This window comes from Gracilinanus agilis, chromosome 1 (genome assembly GCF_016433145.1).
Source record: "Gracilinanus agilis isolate LMUSP501 chromosome 1, AgileGrace, whole genome shotgun sequence".
Taxonomy (NCBI): domain Eukaryota; kingdom Metazoa; phylum Chordata; class Mammalia; order Didelphimorphia; family Didelphidae; genus Gracilinanus; species Gracilinanus agilis.
In genome coordinates, this window is record NC_058130.1 from 361,665,775 (window position 1) to 361,686,861 (window position 21,087).

The window sequence follows — 21,087 nt, forward strand, 5'->3', positions numbered from 1 at the left end:
ACTTAACATAGCTTTTAAAAGTGTTTTAGAAATAATATCAGGATATGTATTAAGAAATGTAAAATGTCAAGATCTGAAGAATTTATTAGTAGCAATATTAATTGGTTAATTAGTTATCCCTCATGTTTGCTATTTAAAGAAAATTATGAACTTAAAAAATTATTCTATAATATATTGAATGAATAAATGATGAATGAAAAAGCATGTCCTGGAGATACAAACAGAAAAATAACCTAAGCAACCTCTACTCTCCAAGACGTTCCCTTCAAATAATATATAAACTAGAATTCCATCAGATGAAGGGCAAATAGACAGGCTTAAAGCAAGGGGAGAGGAGTGAGGTATCAGACTCTAGAGAAGTTTTCTGAGCCTAGATATACAGTACAAGCTGGAGGACCAAGTACAAAGCAAATTATAAGGTCTTGTAGTCTTACCAGAAGGAATAGATGACTATCTTTCTCCCATCCAAACACTGTAAACAGGTAGCAACTAGATATTCTAGGCAGTTGTTGGGGTTTGGGGAAAGAGAAAGCAAAATAGGAAGGCTAGAGGAAGGGAACTCCACTTGAATTCTTTCTTACCACCATCTTCCATACCAATCTAACAAGAGAAAGGGAAAACGTCCTGGTGACAGCAGATACAAGACTCAAATCTAGGTCTTCCTTACTTATTCCAATATCTGCCTTCCATACTTTACCTCAATTGACATTTCTATAATTCTTTAAAAGTTTGCTAAGCAAATATTAATCACATCTAAGCCTTCCTACAAAGTGGGCATTATTTATCTCTATTAGCACATTAGGGGACTTCAAAATACATATTGATATTCCCTCTCAAACACACTTAGTTTTATAGTTCCTCAAATTATTCATTTAAATGACCAACTCCTCCAGCACACCTCAGACACCCACAGAAAAAACCATCCCCTTGATCTTGTCATCATTCACAAACTGGATCACTTCCACCTTACCCGAATCTGTTGTCATTCCAACAATTCCTCAGCCTTACAACCCAAATGGTATTCTTTGTATACGTCGTGATTTCCAGTCCCTCAGTTCTCTCCTTTCCCTAGAATCCCTGGTAATAAATAAGTTCAGCTCTATATTGTACTCTATCCTTGCCCTTTTATCCTGTCAATCTTGCCCTGCCAAGCTTCAGCCATGATCACTCCCACCATTAGTTGCCTTCACTCCTATACTCAAGCCACTGAGCTAAAATGGAGAAAACCACAAAACCAATTTTATGCCACATAACTTCCAATATTGCTCTCACTGCAGCAAGGCAATCCTTTTACATCTCTCAAATTAACTTTACTACCTCACTCACCACAGCTGCTCTTCAGTCAGTTAGTGCCAGGCACTGAGCTAACTAAATACTGAGGACACAAAGAAAAACCAGAGAGTCTCCTGCCCTCAGGGACCTCACAATCTAATGGGAGAGACAAGCAAACAAATATTTACAAACAAGTTATATACAGGATAAACAGGAAATTAATAGAAGGAAAGCACTAAAATTAGGAGGGATTGTGAAAGGCTTCCTGTAGACAGTGGAATTTTAATTAGAACCTAAAATTAACTGGGGAAGCCAGGAGACAGAGATGAAGAGGGAAAGCATTATAGACATGGAAAATAGAGAGGTTTGTTTAAGAAAAAAAAGAGGGGGCAGCTGGGTAGCTCAGTGGAGTGAGAGTCAGGCCTAGAGACAGGAGGTCCTAGGTTCAAATGTGGCCTCAGCCACTTCCCAGCTGTGTGACCCTGGGCAAGTCACTTGACCCCCCCCCCATTGCCCACCCTTACCAATCTTCCACCTATGAGACAATACACCGAAGTACAAGGGTTAAAAAAAAAAAAAAAAAAGAAAAAAAAGAGACCAGTGTTACTGGATCAAAGAATGAGTGAAAGGTTTAAGGTAGTGATGGCAAACCTATGGCACACAAGAGTGCTCTCTGTTGGCACATGCACCACCACCCCCAACTACCCCACTCTAGTTACTAAAAAAGCAGAGGGACTCAGGAGGAGCTGCTCCCTTCCCCCTCTCCACCATGCCTGATTACATTTTTTCACTTCACCTGCCCCTCTGCCTAGCAGCCCAATGGGAGTACATAGGGGGGGTAAGGTGGGCAGTTCACAGGCAGCAGAGCTAGAAGGGAGTAGAGTGCTCTGACCACTCTCCTCCCCCTCTTCACCTGTGCTGAGGACATTTCTTATATGACCCATACCATGGGAGCTAGGGGGAAGGGGGGAACACGGCACATGTTCTCTAAAAGGTTCATCATCACTGGTTTAAGGTGTAACTAGACTGGAAAGGTAAGAGAATGCTAGTTTACAAGAATCTTTGAACTATTAAAAAAATGTTTCCTATTTTATCCTAAAGGTGAAAAGGACCCACTGGAGTTTATTGAGTAGAGGAGTGACATGGTCAGCCTTACACTTTAGGAAAATCATTTTGACCACTGGAGTGAGGTGAAAGTTGTGGCAGAGTAACCAAACGGCAGACTTGCAATAGTACATGAGTAAGATGATGAAGGCCTAAGGCCTATTCCAGGATCCTGACAATTTTCAGGAAAGAAAGGGGGCATGTGGCAACAGTGAAATCTATAGGCCTAACAAACTCCCCAAATCTCTCATGGCTCCTCCCTTCGCTCTCAGTTGAGAACCTTGCCTCATTTTCCTGAAAAAATTGAAGCCATCTGACACATAGCAGGCACTTAATAAATGTTTATTGACTGCCTTACCCATAGTTAATAATTATAAAGAATCATGAACCCAGATCTTCCACAGTCCAAGTTCAACATTCCATTCACTCTAAAGCTGCCTCCCAAGTTCTCAAGTGCAACTGCTTTGTATGGCTGGTTTTGATGAACAATTTTTTCTTTTGTGTGCTTAAAAGGGCAGGTTTTATTGGACTTTGAATACATACATTAGGAAATGTATATGATGCAAAGAGCATAAGTTAAACTTTTATAAAGTTAAATGTTTAAAATAAAGGCTTTATTGGAATTTATAAAAGTGGGTCTATAAAATATTTGCAGGAAGAATAAACATAATTTAGAGACAGAATACATTCTGACACTCTGGGCTTTAATTCTTGCTCTGCCTCAGGCTTGTTTACCACCCATCATTAAGCAAGAAAACATCCATTTTTTAGTTTCTGTCGGGTGAAAGAGTTCTTGAAGAACACTACACTAAATAGTAGAGTCTATGATTTCACAAGAAAAAGTTACCTAGAATAGGTGTCAAATTCATAGCAAACCAGGTTAAAATGTATTTGGGAAATGTTTAACAAAATGAACAAAAATAAAATAAAACATAGATAATATTAATTTGTAGTTTTCTAAGTCAATGTATGGCTATGGGGATATCCCTCTATAATTTTAACATCACTGACCTGGAATACTGAAGAGGTTAAATGACATGCCCAGGACTACACAGTAAGAATAAAAGGTAGAACTTGAACTCGGGAGTTCCAGGATACCCTTTTTACCTTCCCCAACCATCTCACACACAACTTCCTTCTCTCTTCTGACACTGATACCACCATGACATTACAAAGCCCCTAATTAGCTTCTGCCTTCACTTCAGCAGTAGCCTACTGGTTAGCCTCCCCTGCCACAAGTCTCTCTCCACTTCAATCCATCTTCCACTCTGTTGTCAAATGATCTTCCTAAAACATAGGGCTGACCACCTCATTCCTCTACTCACACATTCTAGGGCAGTGCTAGCAAACCTTTTAGAGACAAGTGTTATGTCCCCCACCCCTTACCCCAGACAAGGGAGGGCAAAAAGGAAGGGAGTGGCGAAAGAGCTCTGCTCAGAGGAGGGAGTAAGGGCTTCCATTAGGCTTCTGGGCAGAGGAGCAGGGAGGCACAGTGGAGAGGGGGAAGGGAGCAGCTCCATTCGAATCCCTCTGCCTTTCTAGTAACTAACTCTGGTGGACAACAGCACTCGTGCCCACTGAGAGAGAAAGAGAGATCTCTGCATGCCAAGTTTGGTGCACTTGCCATAGATTCACCATCACAGTTCTAGGGGGATCTTCTGTTTGGCATACAAAGTCCTTCTTAACTTGCCCCTTACACATCTTTCCAAGCTTCCTACATTTTCATCCCTTTCACAGACTATCCAGAGTCCTTGGCTTCCATGTAATTCCTTAAACAACAAACTCCATCTCAAGATTCTTGGGCATTTTCATTGGCTTCTCCTATAGCTGGAGTGCTCTCTCTCTCCAAGTTCCACCTCCTGGATTCCTTCAAGTCCCTGCTAAAATCCTACCTTATACAGGAAATCTTTCCCAATTCACCTAAATTCTAGTGGTCTCTGTCTACTTCAAAATAATCTTGAATATGGCTTAACTGCACACAATGGTTTTCATGTTGCCTCCACACTAAACTGTAAATTCTTTAATAGAAGAGACTATCTTCAAGCTTTTTTTGTATGCTCAGAACTTGCCAAAATGCCTAGCACATAGTAAGTACTTGATTCATGTTTATTGACTTGCTTCCTTTAAGATGGCAGAATTCTTTTGAATTATGCCTTCCTCTCTTTTCAGTAGAAAAGCAGATGCCTGAAAATATAGAATGTGGTAGTATACAATGCTAGAGTTAGCTTTGCTTAAATGTTTTTCTTTATAGGAAAGTGTTGGAGGGCAAGAGGCAATAAGGATTAAAGATGAATTAACTGATGCAAAAAAAAAGGAAACAATAAATTTTAAACAGAATTCTAAAAAGAATTTCATCACATAACCATCAACTTTACACTAAGTTTATTCTTAAATTCTAAATATACACTTTCAAAAATCATTAAACTCTTTTTAAAAACACCAGGAACCACTAATAAAATAAAAGAAACTATCAAGACAAAATAGAAAGTTTTGAGTCATACCAAATGTAACTTTTCAGCCAAAAAGTACTTATTGAAACCCCATTTACTTAACACTTTGCTAGCCTCATAAGGGATACAAAACAATATAATAAATGATCTCTGCCTTCAAAAAAAGCTTACCAATAAGGGAGACAAAATTCACATAGACAATGAACTCTATCTCACCTAGATATTTACTCGTAATAGTGCAGATAACAAACTAGCCATCTCTGCCTATGTTGTCTTGTGTTCTCCCCTAAATTCACCACAAGGAAGACTGCCCAAGAAATTGGAGGATAGCAATGAAGCATATACACTCTCACACTTCATCACTTATCTATTTCTTTGATTATAGTCCTTTCTCTTCTGCTTCTAAGTAATCCCTTGCTTCTTCAGAGCTGTGGCCTAATTCACATTTCCTATGCTCTTTGGATGCTACCTTTTTACCAGTTCTTTGAAGACTTCACTGTTCCATGACTTCTAGTCATAGGACAATACAAAAAGAATGAATAATGGTATTTTTAAAAAGATGTCCCTGGTTTCTGGAAGAAGTCTGGGGGAGCCAATTAAAAGACCTATACAATTTCCCAAAAGTAATTCAGTAAACTGTTCAATTCAATCCTCTGCCCAACTCACTACTTATAATATTTGCTCAAGGTATGTGTGATGCACACCCTATACCAAGATACATTGAAAATGGATAAATGACTGAAGTGAAACCATAACTAAATTAGATAAACATAAAATGATATACCTGTCAGATGTGGAAAAAGAAGGAATTTAAGACCAAGCAAGAGGTAGATTACAAAATGTAAAATGAATGATTTTGATATCAAATTAAAAAGTTTTCGTACAAATAAAACCAATGCAAACAAAATTAGAAGGAATGCAACAAACTGGGGAAAAATTGTTATAACAAATTATGTATGATGGGCAAGTTCTAAAGTTTGTCTAGCCAAGTATTGAAAATAGACAGTTTAGAAACGGTATAGAAAATGGGCAGTTTATCATGTTAAGATATTTGTTAGCAAGACCATGTCAGCAAAAGAACTGAAAACAAAGTCCAATGATTACAAAATAGATTTTTAAAGTTATGAATATGTATGTATTATGCAGTAAAGAAACAGTAAATGAGATTGAGAAACATGAAAAGAATTATATAAAGTGATACAGAAAAAAAAATAAACAGAAGTGACTAACATAATGATCATTAAAAGATCACTGGAAGGAAAACTCAAATTCTTTATAGTCAATAACCGATATATAGTCGATCTTGTAGTCCCTCGAAATAAGACCAAGTAACATAATAGTAAAACTTTTGAATGAAGTTATTATAATTGTTTAATTGTCCTTTTCTCTACACATAAACCACTCTTTGCATTAATAGCTTGTTATTAAGTCAGATTAGTGTTGTTTTAATTGCACCTCCACTCTTTTTCTCATTTTTATTCTTTCTTCCGACTTTTATTCATTTTAATTCTTTCTTCCTACTTTTAATTCATTTTAATCTTTAACAAGTTAGTGGTTCAGGAATGGCTTCCACATCAAAAACAATGTTTCCTATTAAAATTACAATCAAGGGGCAGCTGGGTAGCTCAGTAGATTGAGAGCCAGGCCTAGAGACAGGAGGTCCTAGGTTCAAATCTGGCCTCAGACACTTCCCAGCTGTGTGACCTTGGTCAAGTCACTTGACCCCCATTGCCTACCCTTACCACTCTTCCACCAAGGAACTAATACACAGAAGTTAAGGGTTTAAAAATATAAAAACAAAACAAAACAAAAAATTACAATCAAGCTTTTTTTTTCAATGTGTTCAGTCACTGCTCTAACACTTTCTTAAGTCTTTTTTACTAAGAAAATACACATAATATATATAAAATCATGAGACTCTGGTGTAGCCTACAAGTCTGGTACAACTTTCATTTAAGTACCCCAAGTTTCAGCATATATATGATTTAATTTGAAGAATCATATAAAGATTTTATCAAAAATTTTTATCTCTTCAATCTGCTCAAAACATATTAGACATAAACTAAAATCGTTACATGGTAGTCTTTATTGTTAATACTTACCATGAGTGCTTTAAATATGAAATCACCTATGAAATATTTTGTAACCACACAAAAATCAACTCCATCAACTTGTTCATTACCTTTTCACTTGGTCACTCACACAAGGATGCCATGTTTAAAGCACCAAAATTTATGAATTATCTAAAAACTGTGATTGTTCATACTTTCTGCCCCTTTTCCTACCACCTTTTCACCATCAGTGAAGAGTGTAAATAAAAGGGTCTCATAAGACCTAAGAGCCATTTTGTACTTTTCCTTGGTTTCAAAGATTGACAAAACCAAAAACTTCACAATCAAGTAGCCTTCTAATAATAATCCTGCCTATTCTTAGTCTGACTGGTGTTCAGAAACAATATATAGAGGGCAGCTGGGTAGCTCAGTGGATTGAGAGCCAGGCCTAGAGACCAGAGGTCCTAGGTTCAAATGTGGCCTCAGACACTTCCCAGCTGTGTGACCCTGGGCAAGTCACTTGACCCCTATTGCCTACCCTTACCACTCTTTTGCCTTGGAGCCAATACACAGTATTGACTCAAAGACTGAAGGTAAGGGTTTAAAAAAAAAAAAAGAAAGAAACAATATATAATCCCTACTGTCAGGACTATATTCAAAATCTTTCTATCGCTATAAAACCTGAAAAAACTTACACCCTACTGGGCTAACCTTCAAAAACAGTTACCTCCAGGTAACAATGAGGCACTGGACTGGAATTTCTGCATCCCAGGAATAAAAGAAAGATAAGATTAACATAGCTGAAAATAAAATATCAAACAATTCAAGAAAGATTTTAAAAATGTATTATTTTACCATATCGTAGAAACTATAAGGGATAAAATACTTCAGAAGAAATGAGAAAAGGATGAACAAAAACTAGAATATAAGGATCATGTGAAGGCCTTAAAAGAGATAGTAAAGGAAATTCAGGTGAAAGGGAAATGAATTAACATAAAGCTGGTAACTTATTTTTTTGACTTTTTTAAATATATAAAAACTAAGGCTCAATATTAATTTATCTGGTTTGGAATCACATTTAGGTAGCAATTATTAAAGTGATTACTCTGACTACTGACATGTTTCGAAATATATTGCTGTTTCTTTAATAGCGATTTTCAAGAATGAGGGAAAGAGGTGAGGAAGTGGAGGCACAAAAAACATAATTTTTTCAAGAAGCTTGGCTGAGGAAACAAGGAGGCTATAGGATGATTGTTTGAGGGGATGACAGTATCTAGTAAAAGAATTTCAAGGATATGAAAGAGGTTTTGAGGTAGGGAAGATAATGGAGGATATAATCTGTTAGAGAAGACAGGAAAGTAAAGGACTGAGTGCACATGCAGAGGCTGGCTTTAGTGAAGGGCCACCTCTGCCAGAGATTGGGGGAATAAAGTGGAAGATGATATAAAGAAGTTTTGATTTCAAGAGAATGGAAGAAGATTTAGTTCATAGAGAAGAGTCTCTATTTGAATTAAGAGTCAAAATCCTCAGTTGAAAGAGAAGGGAAATGAGGAAGAAGGGGGAAAAAAAAGATTGGAATTAGCATTTGTAGAGAATAAGATAATCAATTAAGGAAGAATAGAAAGACTTCCTTGCTTCAGTAATAGCCCAAGTGAGGTTGGATAACTAGATATATGTAAACCATGACTGTGAGATTTTCTCCTGCTTCATTCAGCAATTTATGAGTAGCAAAAAAGGTGGATGGTGGGAAAAACCCAGCTTTGGCAAGAGAATAGCACTGATAGAACATATTTAATCAGTAATTCAGAATAATAGCATGCTTGTCAAATCTGCAGATAACACAAAATTGGGAATGAAAGTTAATAGGTGGGATGATAGGATCTGAAAAAAAAAGGTCATCAAGCAAGAATAAAAGAATGGCTTAAATGTTCTTACACAAGGTCCTTGTACTCTTTGCCTTAAGGAATTCTGGTACACAAATGCTATCTACATGAAGCTGAAATCTGCCTTTCTCCAAAACTTCAACTTCATTGTTCCTCAATCAAGTCTCCTAGAGCCAAGCAAAATAAGTCTGTCCCCTTGATAAATTTTCAGATAGCAAAACTGGAGCTCAAGAAGACAAAACGTATGTAGCCGGTAAGGCTAGATGAACAGATATATTCACAGACATAAAGAAAATACCAGAGTACTGAAGTTCTTTAATTATGAACAGAATACAGAACAAACATTATGCATCTCCAAAATGGGGCAGTTATGATTTTGTAGTAAATGTTTGTTAAATATTAGACACTAGAAAGCTCAATGTTTAAGATTTATAATGTATAAATTAATCAGCTCTCAATAATGCTAGAAAGTGCTGTGTAACTATTTGAAAAGGTATAATGCCCAACAGTCTACGCCCTAAACAACTTTATAATGATGTTTAATTAAACTCACATATTTTACTATACTTTACCTACCCTAAACATCTACCCTAAATAAGTTCATGAAACTATTTTCACCAGTTTCAAAGAGGGTAAAGACAAATTTATAGTGCTTGGCATATATCTGGGGCTTAATAAATACATGATTTACTTTATTAATTTCTGTTCTTATGCTAAAGAGTCACATAAAAATAATACCTCAGAATTAAAAAAAAAATAAAAGACAATCCTAAATCTTTCATTAAGTAACATAACATGTATCAATGGCTGTCAATTATAAGTCACAGAAAAACAAAAATCACTATATTTTATTACCTTTTTTTGCATTTGTAATAAAATAATGAAACCTTATTATTAATGCTACACAATTCTCAATCTCATAGCTCTGGAAAAGAGGTAGTTAATATTATTTTCATGATGTCTGACAATGTTACCATCATTGACTCAATTTATGAACTAGGTGTTATCCAGAACATCAAGTATTATTACAGAAAGAGCAAGGTAAATAAGCTTTAGTTAATCATTTCAGTTCTATGTTACTGTTGTTCAGTCATGTCCGACTCTTCATGATCCTATTTGGGGTATTTTTGGCCAAGACACTAAAATAGTTTGCCGTTTCCTTCTCCAGTTTATTTTATAGATGAGGAAATTGAGGCAAACAGTAAAGTGATTTTTTCCCCAGGGTCTCTAAGCCAGTTGTGCTAGAGGCTAGAGGACTGAAGTTATGCCTGAATTTGAATTCAGAAATCTTCTGGACACCAATCCTGGCATTTCCTGTACCACCTAGTTTGTCCTAACTAAAACAATCTTAACTTTTAAATCTCATAATTGTTTCTGGAATTCTCTTGGAAGAACAATCACACACAAAAAGACTAGAATATCTGCAGCTGGGTATTACATAAGTGTCTCCCTTCTGAGAAATTTGAAAATTTCAAAGAAAAACTTGTTGAAATGGTAGCAACTACAACACAAAAGTTTCAGTAACTTGTACTGCTAATAAAAATAGGAACATTCTGCATTCTTTCAGCATCAAAGGATGCTGAAAACAATAGCAAATATTTTTGTCCTTTACCCTAAAATGCAAAAAAAGTACTAAATTATAGGAGCAATATCACTTAGGAGGATCCATCAATGAAATCATGATCAGGTCTCTATCCTTATCTATATCCTCCACTAAAATAAATGTGAGGAAGAGCCTTCAGTTTGATTTTAATTTGCTTATCCAAGACATCATTTTATGTCCAATGTATGTGTCTATGTGGAATCCAGAGACTCCAAACTTGTGGCCTGGTGGGATCTGATGAACCCCAAGTTTTAGAACTAGCTTGTAAATTGGAGACCCCAAAGCTTGTCCTAGTTCCCGGTTCCCCTGAGAATCCACACAGAAGGGAATCTCAGGCAAGCAGTTTCAGACTGAATAATGGACCCTAAGGTAAATGCTAAATATTCTTTTGTCTTAGGTAGTCATCCCTATAGTATCATACCCTTTTCCAAAGACCCACACTAGGGCAGGGATCACCAGTTTAGTATCAATGGTAGAAAGCCCATTCCCTTACTTTCTAGCCTCTGGCTATGAATCCTTTCCCAAACTGGATAGACATTACCATATTGACAGGATACAATCCTCTTTCCTTGCCCCAGGATCTTCCCAAATGGTATGTAGGTTTCCCAATTTCTTTTGTTCCTTGGAGACCTCACATCTAGAGTAGTAGCACTCCCAGGAATATGTCCCCAGAGTCCAGGGTATAAACCCTGTAAAAGTTGTGGCGCCAGACTCTGAGTAAAAGGCCAAATATTGGACTTATCCCTATCCCGATTAAACAGTGGTTTTTCTGACTACTTTGGTAGTTCTGTGTTATTTCCAAGTTAACATGTATTATAACAGGGATTATAGAAAGAAGAGCTGGACTCAGAATTGAATAGGATAAAGAGGACATTTGGGAAACTGTAAAGTTCTTTCCATAATTCCAACACAAAGTCTAACATAAAAAAAAAAATTCTTGAGCATCAGTATATTTCCAATGATCCCGTATAGCGTTGAATAATGGAATAACACAATCTCTTAAGTAATCAAAATTATAGTAGACTGAAAAGGCCATTTTAGAAAAATCAATAAAAAGTAGCATAGAGTACTGCACCCAGGAAATTTATGATTAAAAGGAGGAGCCTTAAGAATAGATGTTAAAAGCAAATTGGTAAAGATTTCAAAACAGAAATAATCAATGTTGATGGGGTTAGATGGATACACTAACACATTTTGGTGGAGTTGTCCAAACATTCTGGAATTATGAAAAGGAAATAACTAAAATGCCTACATTTTCTGATTCAGAGAATCCAATGACTTTCTAAGGAAGTCAGTGAAAAAATAAATGTACACAATGACTAAAACAATGTAAATAGTATCAACAGGAAATCTGGAGGCCTCAGTTTACCCCTGCTCTTTGAGAAACTCCAGGGCCAGGCACACTTGTTTTGGTTTGAACTAAAGACCCAAGACTGTTTGGGGACCCTAATATGTGTGTGTGTGTGGGGGGGGGGGTGGACATAATCCCAAATGAATGCCTTCTGTTTTAGAAGCTTCTCTTGTTATGTTAAAAGTTCTCTCAGAAGTCAGGATATATAGCTGACCTCTCCTTCATACCCCAGAGGCTGGCTACAAATCCCATACCTAATTCCCCAGAAGGTATAAAGGGACCCCCAGGTTCTGTTTCTCTGGGGAGCTGGCACTCTGCATGGTGTTTTTCTAATGGGGCGGAGTTGGCATCGGAGCTGGCACTTAGCAGAGTGCCTTCTCCCAGGAATATGGTTCCCACAGTTCCCAGGGTATGAGCCCTGTGTGGTATTTGGTGTTGGGCTCTGTGTGGTGGCTAAATATGGACCTATCCCTATTCCTGATTAAAGACTAGATTTCTCTGACTACTTTGGTAGTTCTGTATTATTTCCAAGTTAACAATAGAAATAACAGCAATCAAATTATAAAAATTATAATTAAACTTAATCTCAAAGGAGAAATGAGAAGATACTTCTCCCCCCTCGCTTCATTGCAGAGCTGAAGAGTGGAAGGGGCCATAGCTGTGGAATAATGCATACAATGTTAAGACTTTTAAGATTTTTGTTAACTTTACAAGCATTTTCTTCTTTTTTATTCTTTAATGTAAGCATGGCTCTATAGTGGGGGATTACAGTGGGGAATATGACATAAATATAAAAAATGAGCAAATAGGCTTGATTAGATTGGAAAAATTATATACCGTAGCCTAGCTGGATTCAAAGAACGGAAGGTTGGTTCAGCCTAAAGAATAATTTATATCAATAGGAATTTAAATGGGCTTTTTGATAGTGTCAACATGGAATCTAGAAACCCCCAATTTGTAGCCTAGTAAGATCTGCTGAACCCCAAGTTTACAGTTAGCTAGTAAATTGGAGACCCCAAAGTTTGTACTGGTTCCCATGTAGGCTAGCAGTTTCAGACTGAATGACAGACCCCAAGGTAAATGATAATCCAAGTTAGGTGGGATTAGGCAAATGCCAAGTACTCCTCTAGCTAGGGTTCCTTTCCCAAACTTGATAGTGTGGAGGTCAGTATAGTTTGAACACTCCCATTTCCTTATAGCTATGGTAATGTCAAACCCCTCCAATGGCATATAGGTCTCCCAAATTCTTTTGTCTTAGAGTTGCCAATCTTATGCAGTTGGCTCTCTCAGAGATCAGTGACCAGAGCAACCAGGGTCTTGGGGCTCTGAGTGGGTGTAAAAGAACCCATATGTAAGGGACTCACTCCCCAAAGTCTCAGACACCAGGACGATACAAGGCAAGAAAGCTGTATTTGGCTGAATCAATACTTTTTTTCCCCTGGATGATCATTCCTTCCCTGCTCTGACATCTAATGGGTGTCTCATTTCATTCCAATTTTGACTCTAAATTAACAGCTCTATGTGAAGGCCTTGAGGAAAGCACTGAACCCCTTTCCTTAATTAAAGAGTGGTTTTTCTGACTATTTAATAGTTGTGTTTTTTCCCAGTTAACACAGGCAAATCAAACTTTCTGTCCCCAAGTCTTCTCATAAGTAAACTGAACCAATACTTGTACTACCTGCTACCTCACTGAAATAACTGTAAGGAAAACTATTTAAACATGAGCTATTAAATTACTTGTTCATGGTCATAAAGCTAGTTTGTAGCAGAAATGGTTTACATCCAAGGCTTCTAACTTCCTCCCTCTCAAATACAAGGCTACCTCCTATGCTAGCAGGTCTCAAAGGAACATCAATTTAGAGCTGAAAGGAAGTTTAGAGACCACCTAGTCCAATCCCTTTATTTCAGAAGAGAGAACTGAAATAAAGAAGTTTTGTCACTTACCCAAGGTCACAGCTAGTCAAGTATCTTAAGGAGGAATTCATATTCAGAGCTTCCTGAATTGTCCTGCATTTTATCCACTAAGCTACTCCTTATCATTATCTATCTTTTCTCATTATCAACAAGAAAATAATTTTAAAAAATAAATAGTAACATAAAATATGTCATTTAATCAACTTCATTTGGGTGGGACCAGAGTCTCCTTTATCAGGAAAATTCACTTCCCTCAAAAGACAATACAAATGTAAAATAAAAAGATTAGGCTGTATTACATCAAGGCCTCTTCCAGTTTGGTCTGGGAAATTAACCATTTTTTGAGGAAAAATTTTCAAAATACATTATATTCTTCCTTATCAAAAGTCACATTATGGTCATTTGCTGATACTCTGTTCCATCTCTACCCTTATAAAACAGGGAGGATAATGGAGGAATAGTTAAGTAATACCAACCAAAGCAATGCACCTGGATATCCTTCAATTCAGTCAATTCAGCATTTATCAAGTGCTTACTATGTGCAAAAATACTTGTTGATTGAATGGTTGGTTTGGAAGATCTTATCAAATTTTTCACAGATTTTCTTTCCTTTATCCTATTCAACAACTATTGGGGTATAAACTACAGTGATACTTTTTCTTGTACACTTGCCATGAGTACTTCAGGTGGAAAGTGCTTCTAAATAGTTGAGTGACTCAACTGTTTTTTTGTTTGTTTGTTTGTTTTTAAACCCTTACCTTACTGTGTATTGGTTCCAAGGCAGAAGAGTGGTAAGGGTAGCAATGGGTCAAGTGACTTGCCCAGGGTCACACAGCTGGGAAGTGTCTGAGGCTGGATTTGAACCTAGGACCTCCAGTCTCCAGGCCTGACTCTCAATCCACTGAGCTACCCCCCTCAACTGTTTTTTTTAATTTATTTTTAAGTTTGGAAATGTGTAACCCAGAAGGATTATACTTAGATATGCTATGGGAGAAGTAATGAGGGGCATGATCAGCAAACCAAACTCATAAAAGTATATACCCTAATTAACATTTATAAGACAACTTTTTCAGAATCCAAAATGTTATTTGAAAATATTACCCCTAGTGGCACCATTTCATGGGGGTACTTCTTATCAAAACTACATCATGCTCCCACATCCATCTAACCAAAAAAAAGTGTTGGCATATCAAGGGGAAGGGGAAGTAGGATCCAAATTATGAATTACTCAAGGCACCTATGGACCCAAGATGGGGTTATCTCAGATACTACTGTTAATTTAACCTTTTGAATACCATTAAAAATAGAACATACTAAATGTTATTCATACTTCATTTCGAAGAGGACTAATGACATCACAGGGAAATGTCTTGAATTGTGCATGAATCAGATTTAAGTGAGGTACAGTGGTAGTCATCAACCTCATTTTTTTTTTTATCGGAATCATCAAAGTCCAATGGCAAGGCAAAAGTCAGGATGATTGATGGTAGCCCAGGACACAGTGGATGTACTTGGTGACCTTTGATGTCCTGCCAATTTCTAAACTCTCCACAGCTCTTTCTTCAGCTATCTTCATGGAATCTCTCTTTACCACAATAAATACACTACATACAGCTTTGCTATTAAAAAAAATTATAAAGAAGCCATTTCTTGGGTATCCTATTTAGATAATATGGTTTTGTTAAAGAAGGTCTCTCATAAACTGTTTTGATACAGGTGCCACTGGGTGATACCTACTAAAGACAAAAGTTCTACTTTAACTTTTTTTAGGATTTTCTAGAATATATAGTTGTGATATGATACAAATGGAAAAATTACAGACAAGTTGCCTATTTCACACTGATGGAAAGAGTTTTCAACAAGAAGTTCCCAAAGACGGAAGAAATTAAAAAGGAACTGGACCTTGATTTTATTGTAAAAGCAACTTCAAAGCAAGAAAATATTCTATCTATACAGGTTCCATCACATTCATATGTTATAATTTGTATCTAGCCATTCCCCACAATTGATGAATATTTCTGTCAGTTTCTAGATCTTTTCCATCTACTGCAAAAAGAGTTGTTTCAAGTCTCTTTGTACATTTGAGTACTTTTCCTTTTTTCTTTGAGATATAGTGTAAAACCCAAATGTGCCTGGGTACATAGTAGACAGTGAATAAAAACTCATTCCCTCTCGCTTCCCTCCAGAATGCTATTTTCCTCTCTTGTGAATATTTTGCCAATCTTATGAGAATGAACTAGAACCTCAGATTTTTTCGATTCTGTTTCTCTGATTATTAGTGATTTAGAGCATTTTTTTTTCACATTTATTGAGAGCTTTGCTTCATTCCACAGAAAACTGTCTGTCCAGATATAGGACACATAATTTGGGGAATGGCTCTTATGTTTCTAAACATAAAAAATACATACAACTAAAAAGCAAACCATTTATACCGAAAAACAATTATCAAAATATTTTTTCAAACAAGTTAACAGACCTCAGGTTAAGAAACTCTGCTCCAAAAAGTTAGTCAGAAGATGGACCAGCTCCTCAATCCAACCTCTAAATATATACAATTTTCCAAAAACAAGCAGAAGAATAAGTGATAATAAAGGAAATGAGGGAAGTTTAAAAGGAAAATAGGCTCTCTGATACAGAAAAAGAAATCAGAAGGGAGGAGTAAACTTGGGGGAAAAACAGTAAAAAAAAGTTGAATATAAAGAATTCAATGGATAATAAAATGTGTAGAATGGAAACCCACTAAAAGATAGCTCAACTGGAAAAAATTCTTAAGACACCATATGCAAAGATGACAGATCCTGAAGTCAGAGTCAAATAGATAAACTTTAAATAATTGAATTACCTGAAAGTCTAACCACCATTTTTCAAGACATTAATCAAAAGAATTTCCTAGATCTATTAAAATTAAGGGAATACAACCAATCTAATTCAGTTCTCAAAAGAGAAACGTCAGATTAAAGTCAGATACGCTGTCTTCAAATTCTAGAGCAAAGCTAGAAAACCACTAGTACAAGCAAAAGTGGGGGGAGGGGGAGTTGACCACCTATCAGGTAACCCAATTCCAACTGCAAAGAATTATTCACCAACAAAATAAAAAAAAAATAGAAAAGAATGGAAACGTAAGTTATAATCAAGGTAAACAGAACTTCACCCCAAAAATCTCTTAACCAGCTAAATTAGAAATACTTCGATTTTAAAGCATATATCCAATCCTCCACATCTTGAAGTACATGAGGTTCCATAGAATCTTTGATGTGGAAATCAAACCGAGGAAGAAACTTCTCCAAGGTTTTGATGGAGAAAACCAGAAATCTAACAAATAATGGCAATCATTTGGTAAAATACTCTCTCAATAAAGAGAAATTAGTTTTACAAGGTTATCACAAGAGGTCAAGGAGATAGGGAACCAAAATTATGCTCCACTTCCCATTTTTATGCCTTTATGTTGGTGCTGACAGTTCATCCATACCTACAATAATCTTTAAGACAGTTTAAATACCACCTTCTACTATTCTCAAGTCTATTCAGCTGCTAGTGCCTTCCTCTGATCTAAGTTTACCTTTCATCTACTCTTTTTGTACTATGTATATGACTATTTGCCTTTTTTCTTTTCCATTAGAATGTAAACTTTAGAGTAGGAAATAATTTTTTTTCCTTTCTGTTTATTCTCAGTGCTTATTTAGCACAGTGCCCAGGACAGTCATGTCAAAACAGTTATGATCTATATAAAAAGGTTGAAAAGTAGAGTTAACAGGGAATCAATGGAATTTGCTGAGGAGGGAGATATAATCAGACATAAATGTAATATGCTGTGTAGATTTTGGTAAATTAATGTCTTTGTTAATGGCCTTGAGCTAAAAATTATGGACTCAGTTCAGGAACTTCAAGGTTATCTATAGTTCAACTCTTTCATTTTACCAATGAAGAAACAAAAGCCTAAAGGAATTACATGGCTTACCCAAGGCCACACATCTATTTAGACATCAAACCCTTTCACTAAACAACAAACTCATCAAGTCAAAATGCATTTTTTGGACATATGAATTTCTGAAATGTGGGTGGTTCAACAATAGCAGCTGTCAATAAAATCAACAGAACCAGATTTTGAACTATGTATTTTAGAATGCATCTAGCACAAATCCCTCATTTTAATGGAGAGGAAAGTGAGGCCAGAAATATAAAGTAATTTAAATTTGCTCAATATCACAAAACTAGTACTTGGATTCAAACCCAAGTCTTGACTCCAAATTCAAAACTCTTTCCACACCAACACACTATCTGATCTAGTCTCCAGACCACACGAATACATTTCTTCATAAGTGAATACACTTCATAAAGTCTTTTTGTTATTATTCATCTCAAATTCCATTTTATATCAAAATCTTTTAAATGAGTATTAAGTACAGAAAATGCTCAATTACTTAGGGAAAGATAAGACTGAATACATGAGTTCATAACATTATTTAAAATCATTTAATAGTTTATCAAATATAAAACAATCAAAACTAGCTATTTTAGTTATATAATATTAAAGAAACATTTTGAGCAATCACTGTTCAAAAAACAATTGTCAATATATGTATTCTTTATAATAAGGGAAGCTAGTGGCATAGTGGATAGAGAGCTAGGCCTCTGGGCCTCCAAAACTTACTTAGCTATGTGACCCTGTGTAAAGTGAGAAATTTAGTGTTATTCTCAAGTTATTAATATTGCCAAAAAGATAGTGCCCCCTCCCCACCCCTATCCATTTCTAAGTGTTCTGGTTAGAGTCTTTTGAGTCTCTCTGGGAACTTGCCTGAGGTGGGTATCCCAAACTGACTCAATGACCAATCTTGAGTACCCTTTTGGCTTGGAAGCTTCTTCCAGGAAGTCAAACCCAGGTGGCTGGGTTGATGGATGCCGACATAGGCCCTTCCTAGATAAGCCCCCCTAACTCCCTTTGTATAATATTCCTGTCCCTTTATTTCTGGACTAAAACCTGTTTGAATGTACCCACTGTGAAGCTATTCTCCAATTTCTTGAAGATGTTAATTTACTGGAATGTCTCCAATGAAAATCATTGTATAGCATGGCTATTCAAAATACTGTTTCCAACCTCTTGGAATGTTAATTCTATTTTATCTTCTTATAAGTTAGAAGTGTTTCTGTAAATCTGGAGGAATATTTTGTATTGGGATGATTTTGTTTGTAAGTCAGTGACTGGTTAGTATGAGGCAGACCTGGTCATTTCTCTCTCTCTGTAAATCTTTGGGGGCAGTTGTCTTCGGTGAGACTTGAAGCAGCGCCCCCAAATTTCTTTCTCTCTTTCTCTTTGTCTCTCTCTCTCAATAAAGCATTATATTTTAAATGATGGATTTCCTAGGTCATATTTTTTAATGATGGTTAAAGAGGGTGAACTTTGGAATTTTTAAGGTCCCCTCAACTTCCACTCCATACAACTCTGAGCAAGTCACTTACCCTTGTTTGCCTCAGATCCTCATCTGTAAAATGTGCTGGAGAAGGAAATGGCAAACCACACCAGTATCTTTGCAAAAAAAAAAAAAAAAAAAATCCAAAATGGGGTCATTAAGAATTGGGCCCAACCAAAAAATAACTAAACGACAATAGCAGGGTTAGACTTTTTTTTTTTCAACTAAGATGTTTGCTTTCCTTTTATTGTACAATATAGTATAAAGATTCAAACTAAGGAAATTTTTCTTGCTTAGCAACAGCCCAGTAAAGCAAACTATATGATCTTAAAAAGAAAGGAGACAGTTCCAGGTTATCAACTACTAAATTTTCAGAGCAGTAAAAGGTTTAGAAGGTACATATATTATAAAGAACCCTTTATGGTTCAGGGTCAGAATATTGACTTCATTCCTTTCTTGGTAGAGAGAGGAAGAAGAAAGAAGCATCAAAAACTACAATAAATATATTTTAGTGATGACATTCCAAATACCATCTAATTTGACCCTGTCATTTTACAGATGAGAGAACTGAAACACAGAGAGGTCCAATCCAGGACAAATGTGAATGGAATCCAGATCTACTATTATTGTTCAGGCATTCAGTAGTGTCTTGCTTTTCATGACCCCATAAACTATAATATAATGTCCATGAGGTTTTCTTGACAAATATATTAAAAGTAATGTCATTTCCTTCTCCAATGGATAAAGGCAAAGGTTAAGTGACCCAGAGTCACAGTTAATTAATATGTGAGGCCAAATTTGAATTCAAGTCTTTCTGACTCCAGTGCTCCAAATCCATTGAGCCATGTAGCTGTCCTCAGACCTATTTATTCCCACATCAATCTTTCCACTACCAAATTCAAAGAAATGTTATTTCTTTTTGTTATAGGAAGATTATCAAGATCATCCAGCCTTATTCTTAAGCATCATCATGGGTCTCATTAAGCAGAAGGGAAAAAAACCTTTTTTCAACATTTATGCTCATTGTCATGGAGTCACTAGTCTTCAGTACCAGAACCCAGATAATCAGAACTAGGTGAAAGTCTCTTATGAATTCTTAAATCTATCACAGTCTTAAGACATTCTCCTACCTAATATAACAGGGGAAGCAATACATTAATTTCTGTCAACTTCTCCAATTTTATAAAAGGAAGTCAATGAAAAATAATACAAATAGTAAATGTTATTTACTAATAAATAATAAAAACTATATTCTATTTGAAAGTCATGTTAAAATAAGTCTTGTTCTCAAAATATATTTACTAGCTCAACATTTATTACTAAAAAAGAAATGTAATACTTTTACATAATCTAATATTCTGCCCTTTGACTACATAGATGATTCTCTACCTAACACTCCACACAAAATATTCAAACCTTCTCTTCCATCCAAACATCTCCCCCCTCCCCTATCTTTTTCAGTTGCAGACTCTGCCTTAACATAAGTGAGAAAATGAAGGTTATTTGATTAGGGCTACCTCCTTTATCATTCCCTTCATCTAAAAACCTTTTCACATTATTTTAAATTCTCTTCCTCCTTTTCCTCAGCAGAAGGTGCATTTCTTCCAAAAATCACTTCTGCATATTCATTTGATTTCCTCCCCTCAATTCTTCTCCAATAGATTGCACCCTCAAACATTTCTCCCACCTCTAATCGTCAACATCCTCCTATCAAATGGTTCTTTCATTACTAACAAATTCACCTAAGTTTCCTTCATCCATAAAAACATCACTAGATCCTATGATTCCTTCAAACTTTTATCCTACCTAACACACACTCACTCACTCACATTCTCTCTCTCTCTCTCTCTCTCTCTCTCTCTCTGCTTTGGGCTTTTTCTCTGGCTATCCCCCACACCTGTGAGTGTAGTGAGAAATTAATGTTTTGTTCTCAAGCTATTAATTACTAATATCTCCAGGAAGTTAGTAAAAGATGACTCTTCCCCCCACCCAATCCATCTCTCTTCAAGACAAAATTCCCCCACTCCCATCCACCTCCCTCCAAGACAAGA

At 36.2% G+C, this 21,087-nt stretch overlaps 1 protein-coding gene across 2 annotated transcripts in view; it reads right to left on the bottom strand.

Annotated features, from left to right (window-relative positions):
- Positions 1–21,087, bottom strand: part of GPBP1 (GC-rich promoter binding protein 1) — a 96,360-nt gene that overhangs the window by 55,275 nt on the left and 19,998 nt on the right. The window lies entirely within an intron of this gene.